Source organism: Curcuma longa, chromosome 1, assembly GCF_044706935.1.
Source record: "Curcuma longa cultivar G26 ecotype Majalengka, Jawa Barat chromosome 1, ITB_CL_G26_1.1, whole genome shotgun sequence".
Taxonomy (NCBI): Eukaryota; Viridiplantae; Streptophyta; class Magnoliopsida; order Zingiberales; family Zingiberaceae; genus Curcuma; species Curcuma longa.
In genome coordinates, this window is record NC_133861.1 from 959,215 (window position 1) to 969,257 (window position 10,043).

At 31.3% G+C, this 10,043-nt stretch overlaps 1 pseudogene; it reads right to left on the reverse strand.

The window, feature by feature from the left end:
• Nucleotides 1-97: 97 nt before the first annotated feature.
• On the reverse strand, nucleotides 98-1,698 carry LOC141814433 (fruit protein pKIWI502-like; annotated as a pseudogene).
• Nucleotides 1,699-10,043: the final 8,345 nt, after the last annotated feature.

Genomic DNA, 10,043 nt, shown 5'->3' on the forward strand with positions numbered 1-10,043 from the left:
TCTAGAAAAAAGGTGTATGCAATACGATAGAAAAACATATTTGACAGGAAGTAGAGTTTATAAAGAAAAATTAATCAGTCAGAAGAATTACCTCTGCATATCCTCTTTCGCCACTCCATCTTTCATCAAGTTGTGACAAAACAGGTATTATTTTCACTCCAGTTGATTCCTAGTCCTTGAATCTCTCCCAAACAGAATCACATTCAATTTCTTCAATAAATTTAATGATATTAAGATTTATAATCATGGTTGAATGATGGACTCATATCTGAGACCTGATATGTCGTTCTTTGAAGGTTTCTAGATTCATAGTAAAGGCTCACATCTTGTCTTTCAGTGGCACCAAAACCTGACTCGATGAGTGAACAAATGGGACTGTCACGACCATTCAAATACGATAAAGACATTAACAAACAATGCAAACCTGCCAACAACCGATTAAAAAAATGTAGTATCATGTAGAGAACTTGTACAGGATTCTGCAAACAAACAGGTAATAAGCTAAAGAGTCAGCCAAAAATGTTCCAATAGTTCCAGGAAACAAACAAAATGTAAAGTTGTCAAAGATTAGCCGATTGTACCTAGGTATGAAAGTAACAAACATCAACTATTGTGTAAAACAGATATTTAGGTCAGCTATATGGATCTCATCAAGCCATCGATGATCATACCTAAGCATTCAAAAACATCAACTACGACAGTGTAATAGATATCTGAGTCAGCTAGATGTATCTCGTGAGCCCATTGAGCCATATGTGGTGCCATATACAACTCAAATTAGTCCAATTTCGATAGCATATTCCACTGCTATATAACGTCCCTCAACGATCAAGTCTTTATCCCACTACTTACGGCAATTGGACTGGATCCCCTATTATATCTTCATCTATATTTAAATGAATTATATTTTATTTTATGGTTGTTAACCAACTCTTCTTTGGTAACCCTCTGCTTCGATTTAATCTCATATAGCCTAATGGGGTATTGGTTGTTTTGCCGCTGATATACATACACTAAAACAGGTTTTAAAAAAAAACAAATAATTGAAGCATAGACAAATGGAACGTATGGAAAATACCAATACAAAGTGAATTTTTCATCCTATTTCAATCAAATTGCCCATCGTGAAAGGGAAAATACTAATACAACCAAAGAAAAAGAAACTCTTTTATATGAAAGACAAAGGCGCAGCCAAAGGATTTTCAAGCAAAAAAGTTAGCATCTTGAGAAAAGTTGAAACGTAGCAGGAACTTCTACATGGAAACAAGAGCAGAACCCTACCTGATTCCAGATCCGGTGGCAAATATGAGGACGGTGGGGAAGGCGTCAGGAGGCGAGATAAGGTCTACCAGAAATCCCTTGCCCATGACCACACTCAGCGCCCAAGCCCGCACAGAAGGTCGACGGTGGAGCCGGGCGACCTCTTGGCGAGAAATTGGAACTCGCCGCGGGAGGAGGCGAAGGATGGCGGGGAAGAGACGGCGAAAAGGGCGGGTTTTCGGCCTCGGGGACGCCGATCTGAAGGTACTGGCCCGGGGCGGTGAAGGATGCCGCCAGATCGGGAGCGTCGGAGATGTCCACGGCGACGTGGAATAGGGAGGCGTCCACGCCCGCGGGGGCGACGAGGTTGAGGGGCGACTGGGTCAAGGTCGCGGCGTCCTGCCTGACGGAGGCGGCGACGACGGCAGTGAGGGCGCATCGAATTTTTTATATAATATATATATATGGAATAAAATATGATTATTATTTTTAAAATATATGAATTTGAATGGTAAATATTTATAATTATGGTTACAATAAATTTTAATCAAAATTTTTTTAATCGATAAATTTTACTTTTTTATTAATCATATTAGATTTATCAATAATTTTTAAAATTTTAATTTTTCATAAATCAAAATTAAATTTGATCATTTTTAATATTTTACGTATTTGATTGATAATTTTAATTTTTTTACTATTAAAGTTAGATTTAATCAATAATTTATATTTATTTTTATTAAAATGTAATCCATAATTTTTTAGTTTTTTATTGATAAGTTTTAATTTACGGATAAAATTAGGTTTAAGAATTAAAAATATTTATAGATTAAACTTATTAGTAATTGATCTATTTTTATAAAAATACTAGGGCAACTATCAAAAAGGCTCCCTTTATTTACCGTATCATCAACATCGTGCTCTATTTTAAATTTTTTTTATCAAAAGAGCGTCTCACCCTTACAAAATGACACAAATATCCTCTGACACACGCACATATTGTAATAGTTACGATTTTGTAATTGCTACAATTGAGTTATTACACGGTTGTAGAAGCTCCAGTTCCATAACTACTACAACTTGTATAAAATTTATTAACGAATAAAATAAATATAAATTATTAAAGAGACATTATCAGAAAATTTTAATAATAAATAATAAGTGTTTGATAACCTGCTAAAAGTTACAAAAATAATAAACATCACATGATAACTATTTATTTTTGACGAATAATAGCCCATTGGAAAGTGAAAAAATTATTTGTTCAAGCCTTGAAATTTGCAACCTCAGTTGATTCCGCTTTAGAATTTCCAACAGTTGCCTGGGCTTTCTTTGCTTTGTAGTCTTTCACAGCATGGCAGAATGTAGACCTTACGAGGCCGATGCAGACGAACGTCCAAAGGGGAATATTAAGGGATTTAGCAATTTCTCTATAAAACATCACAATAGACAGTAAACATGGTTAGCTAATTAAAAAAAAAGATAAATCATAATTAAGGGGAATATTAAGGGATTTGGCAACTTCTCTATATTTTCTAGTCTACCTAAACATGGTTAGCTAATTTATAAAAAGGATAAATCATAATTAATGCATATCAAATCATTCTTAAAATAAAACAAAATGAGACAATCCTATTTCTACGAATTAAAAAGCCATTACCAAAATTATAATTTCCAAATAAGATAATATATTTTATAATATTAAATCCACCACAAATTAATATTGAAATCATGCCAGGGTGTGTTTCTTGCCTAGTCCAAAAGACTGATACAAAAGTTTTAGACAAAAAGTAAAGCATGGTAGACAAATAAATATTATCCTAATTATCTTCCTAAAAATAAATTTTCCTTACTAAATTAGTTAAGTGTTCTTGGCTGTTCTACATCTTAATTATATTGTGATGGAAATATATATATGATGTTGTATATTAACAACTAACTATTTGAATGGTACACTTACTCGTCTGTCATCGACAACACTTCCTCCATATGTTTCCCCTTCGTCCATTTTAGAACTGCAGTTGATAAAAAAAATTATTATGATGACTAATAATGCAAAATAACTTAAGCGATTATAAAGAAAAGAGGAGCAAGTAATTATTACATACAAAATTGGAAAATATACCGTGATTGAAGAATAGCATCTAAATTAAAGATTGTGTATTATGTCATTGAATGATGCAATGGAGGAAAAACATATAGAATTAATGGGAATAAAGGAAGAATGAGGATATATGTGATCATACAGAGATACATTGTTGCGATGAATTCGTGAAGACCAAAGATCTTGAAGAAGACGTCCACGATCTTCCCGGAGTCATCGTCAACCTTGATCTGGAGCTTCATCCCTTTATCGTCGGATTCGTCGTCTGTTGCGTTGAAGAACCCCGTCCCAACCGAGGGATCATTCTTGTCAAAGGATGATCCGAAGTTCCAATAATTCTCAGAGTCATCCACCACCGTCTCGTCGTATCCTCGCTCGGCCGCGGCCCACATCACTTCGTCGCATGTTGGCGTGCGAATGAGCCCCGTACCAACCGAGGGATCGTTTTTGCCAAAGGATGATCTGGCGTTTCTAAAATTCTCCAAGTCCTCCACCACCTTATCCACCACCCTATCGTGGTATCCTCGCTCGGTCGCCGCCGCCGCCACCCGAGCTCGTCGCCCCAATCCAAACCCTAGAATTCGCCATCCTGCAACCCTCAACATCCTTTCGTCGTCGTGCCTCTCTCTATTCCTCAGGTCGTAGGTTTTTATAGGTCGTTGCTTGTTGGGATGTGGATCGGGTCCCTGAAGAAATAGTATTTAAAGAAGAATATTTAGATTACTTAGGCAATTTTATTATATAAAAATTTATATAATTTACTATATAATTTTGAAATAACAAAGTATTCTATAATTTTTTTAAAAAAATATAACAACTTCTATAATATAAAAATAAATAAAATTTACTATTTAATCAAGATAATAATTAATTAATTAATCATCTTATCAATGAAGGTTATAAGAACGGTTTGATCAAGATAATAACTAATAAATTATCTTATTAATAGCATTCTTTTCGCTTGCTCAGCTCGCGTATAAAGAGTATTTAAAGAATATCTAAATTACTTAGGCAACATATTAATTAATCATCTTATTAATGAATATTATAACAACGATTTGATCAAGATAATAACTTATAAATTATTTTATTGATGGTGTCTTTTTTACTTGCTGGGGCCCATGTAGAAAGAGTATTTAATGAATATCTAAATTACTTAGGTAACGTATTATATATATATATATATATATATATATATATATATATATATATATATATATATATATATATATATAATTTACTATATAATTTTGAAATAACAATTGTATTCTATATAATTAAGAGAGAGGACATGATGTTTTACTTTGCCACGTTCTATACCAAATTGTGCTTATTGCCACCATCCAAATACGAAAATTAAGATGTGTATTTTATTTCCTGATCATGCATTTGTTTGTATATTTGTAAACTTTTTTTTATAACAATTTTGTATTTTACAATTATTCTAAACATCTACTTAATATTTTATATATCTAATTCCACAAGTCAATAAATTAAGCCACATGGCAATAAATTCATCATTTCGTTTAATTAAAATTTATTTTAAGGTAATTTTCCTAATTAAAAGGCTCCTATTAGTTAGTTTTGCCTAAAAAATCTTCATCCTCACCTTTTATACTGTAATTAATTTTAAATCAGAATTTAATTAACTATTAAAATAGCGGAATGAATAATGATATATATATCTTTATGATTATTGTCTAGAACCTTTAATATTATACGTACGTACAGCATTTAACTAAGTTTTAATAAAAACTTTATTGACTGTCAAAGTAAGAGTACGTAATTATATGTAAATTTGTAATAGGGATATCAATAATCATAATATAAATATTAAGAAAACGAAACAAATTCAACTCATTGTCCGTGATGGAGTAAAATAATATGCTTCGAATCACATTGGTAAATAATTTATTTTAAAGAAGAGAACTACCAATAATTTCATTTTTAAGGTGTTATTGAATAAATCTTAATTTAATTTGTACTTATCATTATTGTCTATAAGTTTTTATCCCTCTTTAGAGACATCTAGAAACTTGTCTAATTTCTCAGTGGCCGGCCTAGAAATTAAACTCTTTCTTTAATTCCCAGTGTCAATCTCCACTGAGGCCAACATGCAAGTTGAGAGGAGTCAATTGTTAGGTTTTTGCTATCAATTGCATCTAATTAATATAACTTCTAGATTTCTCATGGGCTAATAACTCTTACTAAACTTATTTAATGTAAACTTTAAATTTCACAACCTTGAAGTTCATAAATCTAGTCCTATTAACGGAGGATCATCTTTGGCCTATGACATGAACATGTCAAAAAAAGTAATTAGATTTTGACTAAGGCTAACAAATCATACAACCAAGGCACCTATACATGGTCACAACTATGAAAGGCAGGTTGACTTAATATTTGTATGAAGAATTTTTAAGGTATTGGTCTCATCAATTAAGTCTTTACATGTGTATCTCTCAAACCTTCATAATTCACAACGATATAGGCATTATAAACATTTTTGTAAACCTAACATATTTAAGGAGAATTTTCATAGACCAACTCTTGCACAATGAATTCAGTATAGGTATAATCTCTAACAAACTAGATCTAATTATTTCGAGTCGATGACCTTGTCCCCGTTTGGTCTAATCTTTATCAATCAGCTTATAAGCATGATTTGATTACCTAACCTAGCCCATTAGGTAGTAGAGTTTAATTGTTGGTGAACTCAACCCTTGATTAAGGTTGACCAGGTTCGAAATGAGATTCAATATTTGATCAATATATTTGAAGGTTTGAGCAAAATATCAAGTATGTTAAGTTGACTGAATACTCGATATGGAAAATCCCAAATGGATTGATTGAACACTTGACAGTTGAAAGTCTAACATAGAATTAAAAAGAGAAAAGTTTATGTAGGTCATGATTGATTGAGCACTTGAGAATTAGAAGTTCAATATGGAGTTGACAAAGAAAAAAATACAAGTGGATCATGGTTGATTGAACATAGGCAATCAAGGTCCAAAAATGTTGACAATAGAAGTTCTAATAGGTCATGAGAGACTAGATGTTAGGAATGCAATAAAAGTTCTAACATGTTAAAGGTGATTGATGTTAATAGTTCATGAAAGACTAATTGTTAGCGTGATGAAAAATCCTGATAGGTTATGAAGAACTTTATATTGGATAGTAGATGAAAAGTTCTGATAGGTCATAGAGGATTGAATGTTAAACAGTTGATCGGAAGTCCAAATAGATCAAGATGATTGAATGTCTATCATTTTTGAAGTCTAGCCAAGTTATTGAGGACTAGATCTTGAGCAAGGGATAAAGTCCTACTGGGCAAGTAGGTTATGTAGGACTAGATCTTGGGTAAGGGATAAAGTTTTACCAAGCCAAAGGCAACTAGATGCTAAGTAAGGTTGGAAGTCCGAAATGAGAGGATTCAAGATAGTGGAAGTCCTGGTAGGTTAGGCTGGCCTACGATTGGACAATGAGTGAAATTCCAAAGATAAGGAATCTCTGAGCAAGGAAAGTCCTAATAAATTGAAATTAATTTGATACTATACAATGATAAAATCTTAATAAGTCAAGATCAATCTATATTAGACATATGATAAAGCTTCAGACTTAGTATGTGGAAATTTAAGTCTTAGAGAGATCAAAATTGGAGGATTAGTTAATCAATTGACTAAGCTAATTGGTTATAATCAATTGACTAAGCTAATTGGCTTGAAGACTGAGAAATGTTTTTACAATTGTGAACAGTATTAATCAATTAGACGATAGCAAACAGTCAACTAATCCATCAATTGACTAAACGACAATAAACAGTCAACTAAGTGAATAGTATTTTCAACATAAATGTTAGTCTAGAGAACACAATATCAAACTTATATTTTAATATATGATCAGTTTAAAGTTAAATTATCGAGTCACATCAAAATCTTAATTCATTAATCTGTGACTTTGATCCAGTCGATCAAGACTTTAATCAGGTCAATAAAAACATTAAATAGATCAATCAAATCTTGATCCGTTTAATCAAAACCTAGAATGGATCAATCAAAATGATGAGCTTTTTAATCTAAATTTTTGACATCGGACGAAATAGTAATTATTTCAAAGGCGAAAGATTGGAGGAGGATTGAGAAGGGATCAAGATTGAGAAATTGAGAAAACGGGGTAAATTAAAAAGCCGCCGATGACGCCGTTTCTAGGGTTTTGCCAAAAAAAGGAAATTTTTTTATTAAACAATCAAAACTGGCCATAAATAGCTAAACACATATATAAATAGGCCAAAAACCAAAACCCTAGCTTGACAAAGTCAAAAATACCAAAAATAACCAAAAATAAAAAATTACGATAAATAATAAAAAAATAACTTCAAAGGCACAGACGGAGCACTAAACGATGTCGGATGGGGCTGAAAAGTGGGTCGATATGGGTTTTATCTAGTACTGAATAAAGGTCTCTGAAAGAGCTTCGAAAACATCTGACCGTATCTCGTTCTGAGTCCCGAGTCAAAAGTTATGACACGTTGAAATTCGACTTCTCATGTATTGCTCCTACATCAATTTTGATTAGATCGATCAAAACCTAGATCTTCTCAATCAAAATATTAATCATAAAAATAATTTAATTAATTCAAATTTAATTGATAATTTAATTAATTAAGATAATTTAGGATTAATTAATTCAAATTTGACTAATCATAATTTAAATTTAATTATTTATAATCTAAAGTTAATCAAGAATAATCAAAATTATTCACAATTAGAAAAATAAATTTTAAAATCTAAAAATCTTAAAAATCCAAAATAAAATTTTAAAATAAAGAAAATAAGTTTTCCAATTTTAAATCAGAAGTTGAATTTTAAAATATAAGAAAATAGGTTTTCAAATTTTAAAAATTTAGATTTGAATATTAAAACTCATAAGAATCAATTTTCAAAAATCAGAAATTTGAAAAATCAATCTTTAAATTTTAAAAATAAAAAAGTTTTCAACCTTTGAAAATTCAAAAAATTAAAAATTAAGAACTTTAAAAAATAAAATTACAAAATTAAAAATATTATTAATAATCTATCTAAAACTCAAAATCTTCTAAGTTAAATAAAAAAACATAAATGAAACTAATTAATAATCATATTAAAAAAACTAAATTTAATAATAATTAAATTATGTCAAAGTAAGTTGTCACATTTGAGAGTTAACATGAAATGTATCTAATTGTGTATTTTGTTAGAATCTTACAAGTTAGAAGGGGTTGAATAGTTCTAATCACTTCATCGTTGAGATTAACAAAATAGAAAAGCAAAGCAAGCACAACACATATACAATGCTAACGTGGATGATTTTATTTGGTTCACCACCTCCCTTGAGGTAACTATGTCCAAGGCTAACTTAGCATTCTATTAGCTTATTAGATTTTCTCTTTCTCAGACAAGATTTGAAGATAGAGAAACCTTCTATAATAGTATTACAACACAATACAAAAAGGAAATGAAGCAAAAAGAAGTAATAACAATTGATAATTTAAATATCAATTGATTAATTTGTCTGAGCAATCAATTGAAAATAATCCATTGAATATTGTAATCGGATCGACCTTTTTCTGGTCTATTTCTGATCGACATCAGTCGATTAATGCCAGCCATCAATTGATTGATACCATCAGTCGAATTGAACAACTAAATCGATAAATTTTTATGCAATTTCTAATCGACATCAATCAATTGATGTTAACCATTAATAAATTAATGTCATCAATCAAATCGGCATCAATCATTTCTAATCGATATCAATCGATTGATGTCGACCATCAATTGCTTGATACTATCAGTCAAATTGAACAACTGAATCGATAAGTTTCTATTTGATATCTAATCGATATCAATTGATTGATATTGACCATCAATCAAAGTTTTGATATTGACTATTAATCATAAGTTTCTGTTATGATTTAAAAGTGTTAGAGATTACTTTTTTTTCTAGATCAGGTATTTAGATTTTACAACTTGATTAATTTTAAAAGTCAACTATTTGACTTATGAAAATTTATCACCGATGATCGATGATCAGAGTAAATCAAGGAAATATATGACTACATTCTAGCTTGTGAGTAGTTTTAGCGCCGCGAACATTCAAAAATGTATTGTGTTGGTATCGAACTCCTACTGCTTCGATGACCGTCCAATTCTTTTGCCATACGTCGAGCCCTTAGGGGCATGTCAAGGATCATTTGAACCTCACTGTGGTTGTGGCTGGTACAACTTAAGCTGGAGTCATATCAAATATGACCCATGGGTTGAGGACTTAGGCTGCCCAAAAGGACTTAATTTTTAGACTAATTAAGCCCGACATATTCTATTATAGCTTTTTTTTTTGACACGTTATACTAGGCACTATTGGACTAAACTGTGCATGTCTCGAGTGGATAATTTGGCACCACCACTAAAAAAAAAAGGTTAGGATTTGAGAGGAAAGGGCTCTAATCGTACTTTTCCCAAGAACAAGAGATAATCTATCGTTTTCAGAGTATAGTTGAGTTGGTTACGATGGAATAAACTTATAAAAGAGGATAAAGATTCAAATCTCAATGAAGTCAAACAATACCTTTATTTGTCATGACCAATTGTAGTTTTTCAATTTAACTTCTTATAAATAATTGTGAGATCGATCATGTATA